The sequence below is a fragment of the Suncus etruscus genome, chromosome X (genome assembly GCF_024139225.1).
Source record: "Suncus etruscus isolate mSunEtr1 chromosome X, mSunEtr1.pri.cur, whole genome shotgun sequence".
Taxonomy (NCBI): domain Eukaryota; kingdom Metazoa; phylum Chordata; class Mammalia; order Eulipotyphla; family Soricidae; genus Suncus; species Suncus etruscus.
Genome location: NC_064868.1, coordinates 101,964,932 through 101,970,602, shown reverse-complemented (window position 1 = coordinate 101,970,602; position 5,671 = coordinate 101,964,932). Strand labels below are relative to the sequence as shown.

Here is a 5,671-nt window from a genome sequence, read left to right as displayed (position 1 = left end):
CTCAGCATTACTTTTACTAATATTTAAGTCACTTTTCTAGCTTCATTTCCCAAGTTTCTCATGTCTCCATGTTACATACCTGTTGTGGCTTAATAACTTAATGTATGACACACTGTTAGATGATTTCAGAAGTGTGCAAATTTCTTGAAATTTATGTAATATTCCTCTTCTCTTTATAAGCCACTTCACCAAGATCCCAACTCCATCCACAGGCCCTCCTGCAATCAGGGAGAAAGACAGGTAAGGGTTGGAAATTTATGAGGACACAAGTCCCGTCCCTCTACTTCCTGTGCTTGGACTTCCTGGTAGCAGTAGCAACTTGTTTTGGTTCCAGGGTGCAGAGATACCTGAACACCACCTCGAATTTGTCAAAGCCCTCTCTAGAAGTCAGAGGGAAAGGTCTGGAGGCCTGTGATGGTCTCCAGCTATTTTCACTTTCCCACAGCTGTACTTTCAATATACTATATATGTACAGCCACAACCAGAAATAACTGGGGTTTGGCATATTGAAACTTTTCCCGCACGATGGCAGCATTGTCCTAGAAAAGACTTAGCTTAAGTGACTCCCATTCTTCTCCCGCCCTTCGGACCTGAAAAAAAATTGTATAGTTCGCCAGAATCTTGCAAACCTAGTGGCTAGATTTTCATTCATAAAAAACTACTCAATCCTGATTTTCATTTTTGTTCTCTCATTGCTCCATAGAGATCAGCTGTCCCCACTTCCCAGAAATATTCCTTTTTTTTTTTTTTTTTTGGATGGTTTGTTGGCAACACTTTAAGGCTCAAAATTACTCCTGGCTCTGCATCCACTAATTCAGGTATTATCCTGGAAGACCATTTGGGGTTCCAGGGATGGTACCCAGGTAAGAAGTTGTGCAAGGCAAACACCCAACCTGCAATGTTATCCTTCTGACCTTCCACTTCCCCTTTTTATTTTTGCTTTTTCATTATTGAGGGTATAAGTTCTGCTGGGTTCAAATCTTCGCTACACATTATTCTTATTAGCATCGAGGTCTATTTTGTAGTTTGATTTTCCAAGTTACATCTCAGTTACGGCTTATGCCCCAAGTATGGTGCATTGTTGGGTGATTTCAAGTGTGTGCTAGTATCTTAGCATCGATATTATATTCCTCTCCTTTTATCAATCCCTCACTGATACCCTAACTTGGCCCACAACCTTTCCTAGCACTCAGGGATAAAGCCAGGGGGCTCAGGAATGGGATAAGTGTACTGGAGTCCTGCCCCCTACTTCCTGTGCCTGGACTTCCAGTGCAAAAGTGCCCAGCAGTTTGGGCTCAATGGTGTGGAGCAGCTTCAACATCACCCCACTTTAACACTGCCCTATTTAGAAAACACATTAATGTCTGGAGGTCTGAGAAGACCTTTGGATCCATCTGTTCAGTCTTCCACAGCTGTACTTTCCTCTAGAACTCACATGGATGTGGAAGAACTGATAGATTGGTATTTGTGGAACTTTTTCAGCACAATGGCAGCATTGTACTATAAAAGACAGGTAGCCCTGTGTTTCTCAACTCTCTCCCACCTTTCCGAAATGGAAAAAACTTTCGGAGGCCACAAGATTCCTGAACTTCTAGTTGGCAGATTTTGCCAACTAGAAACTAGAAAATCTGCTCACTCAGGATTTGTTCCCTCATTGCTATATACATTCAGTTGTCCCCATTTTCCAGAAACATTCCTTTATTTCTTTTTTGTTTGTTGGTGGGCCACACCTGGCATTGCTCAGGAATTACTTCTAGCCTTGCACACAGAATTCAGGAATTATCCTGGTGGTGCTGGAGGACTATATAGGGTGCCAGGGATGGTACTCAGGTGAGCCCCTGTGAAATGAAAGCTTCCACTTTACCTGCAAGTTGTCAATCTGGCCCCCACTTCCACTATTTATTTTTGCTTTTTCCCTTTTGAGTGTATAATTTCTGCTTTGTCATGCCTCTCCAATGGTTTTCTTCTTTCGTCAGCATTATTCTTATTAGCATGTAATTCACTTTTCTAGCTTCATTTCCCATATTCCCTGGTGTTTCCATGTTACACCCCCGTTGTGGATTATGCTCATCTTACACTGGTAGGTGATTTCAGGCATGTGCAAATTTCTTAGAATCGATATAACATTTCTTTTATAAGCCACTTCACTAAGACCCTCACTGGATCCATAGGCCTTGCTAGCTAGCAATCAGGAAGAAAGACAGGTCAGGAGGGGGCTTAAGGACAAGATTCTAGCCCCAATAATTCCTGTGCCTAGACTTTCAGGTAGAAGTAGCAATTTGCATAGTTTTAGCTGCAGGGCTCAGGGCTGCCTTTGACACTGCCTTCTCTAGAAGACACAAAGAAAAATCTAGAAGCCTGATATGGTCTGAGGTTCTTTTTTATTTAGTTATTTATTTTAAATATGGAACGCTTCACGAATTTGCGTGTCATCCTTGAGCAGGGGCCATGCTAATCTTCTCTGTATTGTTCCAATTTTAGTATATGTGCTGCCAAAGCGAGCACGGTCTGAGGTTCTTTTTAGCCTTCCAACATCTGTACCCATAACTGCCATACACCAAAAGAACTGGTGGCTTGCTATCTGTGGAACTTTTCCGGCATGATGACAGCATTGTCCTAGAAAACTTAGCCCTGTGCCTCTCATCCTTCTCCAGCCCTTCCGATGTGAAAAAACTTCTATAGGCCACTAGAATCCTGCACACCTAGAGACTAAGATCTAGTCACTAGGTTTTCCCACAGAAAATATCTGCTCACTCAAGATTTTGCTTTTGTTCTCCCTCATAGCTCCATTGTTGGCAACACCCAGTGATGCTCAGGAATTACTTCTGGTATCAAGAATTAACCTGGCAGTGCTGGGTGACCAAATGAGCTTCCAGGAAGGGTACCTAAGTAAACCTCTGTAAAGACAAGCACCCTACCTGCAATGTTATCCTTCTGGGTTCCCCACTTTCTTTTTATTTTTGCTTTTTCTCTTTTGAGGGTATAGTTCTGCTTGACTCCAATATTTTCTTTTTTACTTAACGTTACTCTTGGTAGTATCTAGCTCATTTTTCTAGGTTCATTTCCTAGTTACACAGCAATTGTGGGTTATACTCGAGTATGATGCATTGTTGAATGATTTTAGGTGTCTGCAAATATCTTAGACTCGATATAACATTCCTCTCCTTTTATCAGTCATTTCACCGAGACCATCACTCGGCGCACATTTCCTAGCAAACAGGGAGAACGCCTGGGGGTTCAGGGTGCATACAGGGAGCTGGAGTCCCGCCCCCCTACTTCCTGTTCCTGGATCTCCAGTGGCACCAGCGACCAGCACTTTGGGCTCTTCCTTATGGAGCATCTTTAACAACACCCGACTTGCCACTGCCCCATTGAAAATACAGCAAAGAAGGGGCCGGAGAGATAGCATGGAGGTAAGGCGTTTGTCTTTCATGCAGGAGATCATCAGTTTGAATCCCGGCGTCCCACATGGTCCCCCGTGCCTGCCAGGAGCAATTTCTTAGCCTGGAGCCAGGAATAACCCTGAGCACTGCCGGGTGTGACCCAAAAACCACACCAAAAAATTTTTTTGAAAAAAAAAAAAAAGAAAAGAAAAGAAAATGCAGCAAGGTCTGGAGGCCTGAGGTGGACCCAGGATCGACCTGTTCAATTTTCCATAGCTGTACTTTTCCTCCATAGACCAGAAAGAATTGGGGGCTTGGCGTTTATGGAACTATATCCGCACGATGGCAGCATTGTTCTAGAAACAACTGTTAGCCCTGTGACTCTCAATCCTCTCCCGCCCTTCGGGATTGAAAAAAACAAAAAGACTTTAGGAGGCCACCAGAATCTGAACATCTTATTTCCCGGTTTTACCTTAGAAAATCTGCTCACTCAGGATTGGCTCCCTTATTGCTCATAAGATTGTCACCACTTTCTAGACCCTTTTTATTTTATTTTATTTTATTTTATTTTATTTTATTTTATTTTATTTTATTTTATTTTAGTTTTTTGGTTTTTCGGCCACACCCGGCGTTGCTCAGGGGTTACTCCTGGCTGTCTGCTCAGAAATAGCTCCTGGCAGGTTATGGGGACCATATGGGACATAGGGATTCGAACCAACCACCTTTGGTCCTGGATCGGCTGCTTGCAAGGCAAACGCCGCTGTGCTATCTCTCCGGCCCCCCTTTTTATTTTTTTTATTTGTGGACCACACCTGTAGAAGCTCAGAAATTACTCTCAGCTTTAAACAATAATTTAGGAATTATCCTGGCTGTGCTGGAAGACCATATGTGATGCCAGCGAGGGCACCCAGGTGAGCTCCAGTACAAGGTAAACACCCTACCTGCATGCTATCTCTTAGGCCCCATTTTCCCCTTTATATTTTTTGCTTTTTTCTTTTTGAGGGTATAATTGCTGCTTGGTCACACCTTCCCAAATGTTTTCTACCCTCAGCATTACTCTTACTAGAACCTAGGTCACTTTTTTAGCTTCATATGACAAGTTCCCTGCTGTCTCCCAGTTACACCCCGCTTGTGGCAATAGCTGAAAATATGATACATAAATCACCTAACAAGGTGATTTCAAGCGTGTCCAAATTTCTTAGAATGGATATATAATTACTCTTTTATAAGACACTGGACTAAGATACGACTCCATCCACAGGCCCTCCTGGCACATAGGAAGAAAAACAGGTCAAGATGGGGCTTAGAAGAACACTGGAGTCCCGCCCCCCTACTTCCTGTACCTTGACTTCCGGGTAGCAGTAGCAACTTGCACATTTAGGAGAAGCTTCAGCAGCACCTCGACTTTGCCACTGCCCCTTCTAGAACACAAGGGAAAAGGTTTAAATGCTCTAAGGTTCTTTTCGCCTTCCTACAACCACGCATTCCTCCGCAACAGGCCAGACCATAGACCAAAAAGTACTGGTGGTTTGGCGTTTGTGGAACTTTTCCCGCACGATGGCAGCATTGTTCAAGAAAACACTGGTAGCCCTGTGGCTCTCAACCTTCTCCCGCCCCTCCGACCCGAAAAAAATTGCAAGCAAGCCACCAGAATCCAGGATATCTAGTAGCTAGGTTTTTCCCTAAACCAAACTTCTGCTCTCTCACGTTGCTTTATGGAGATCAGTTGTTCACATTCCTCCAGAAATCATTTTTCATTTGTTTGTTTGTTTGTGGGCTACAGTTTGGCTCAGTAATTCCTCCTGGAACTGCACAGAGTAATTCGGGAATGGTGCTGCAGGACCATATGGGGTGCCAGCCATCAAACCCTGCTGAACCACCATGCCAGGCAAATTCCCTACACTCTTGTCCTTTTTATTTTTTGCATTATCACTTTTGAGGGTGTAATTTCTGCTTGAATAAACTTCCCAAATGTTTTCTTCTTTATGCAGCGTTACTATTACTAGCATCTAGACCACTTTTTTAGTTTCATTTCCCATGTTTTCCCTGGTTTTTCCAAGTTACATCCCTGTTCTGGCTTATGATCAGAGTATGTTGCATTATTTGGTGATTTCGGGCACATGCAAATATCTTAACATCGATATATTACTCTCCTCTTATCAGCCCTTTCATCAAGACCCTAACTCGGCTCTCAATCTTTTCTAGCACACAGGGACAAAACCAGGAGGCTCAGGAGTGGGCTGAAGGCACTGGAGTTCCCCCCCCCCCATACTTCCTGTGCCTGGACT

General features: G+C 43.5%; 1 non-coding gene across 1 annotated transcript; it reads right to left on the bottom strand.

Moving 5' to 3' along the window:
• Positions 1-2,398: 2,398 nt before the first annotated feature.
• On the bottom strand, positions 2,399-2,505 carry LOC126000153 (U6 spliceosomal RNA). Its single transcript, XR_007492516.1, has one exon. It is a non-coding gene; the product is annotated as a U6 spliceosomal RNA (small nuclear RNA).
• Between the last annotated feature and the right edge of the window lie 3,166 nt (positions 2,506-5,671).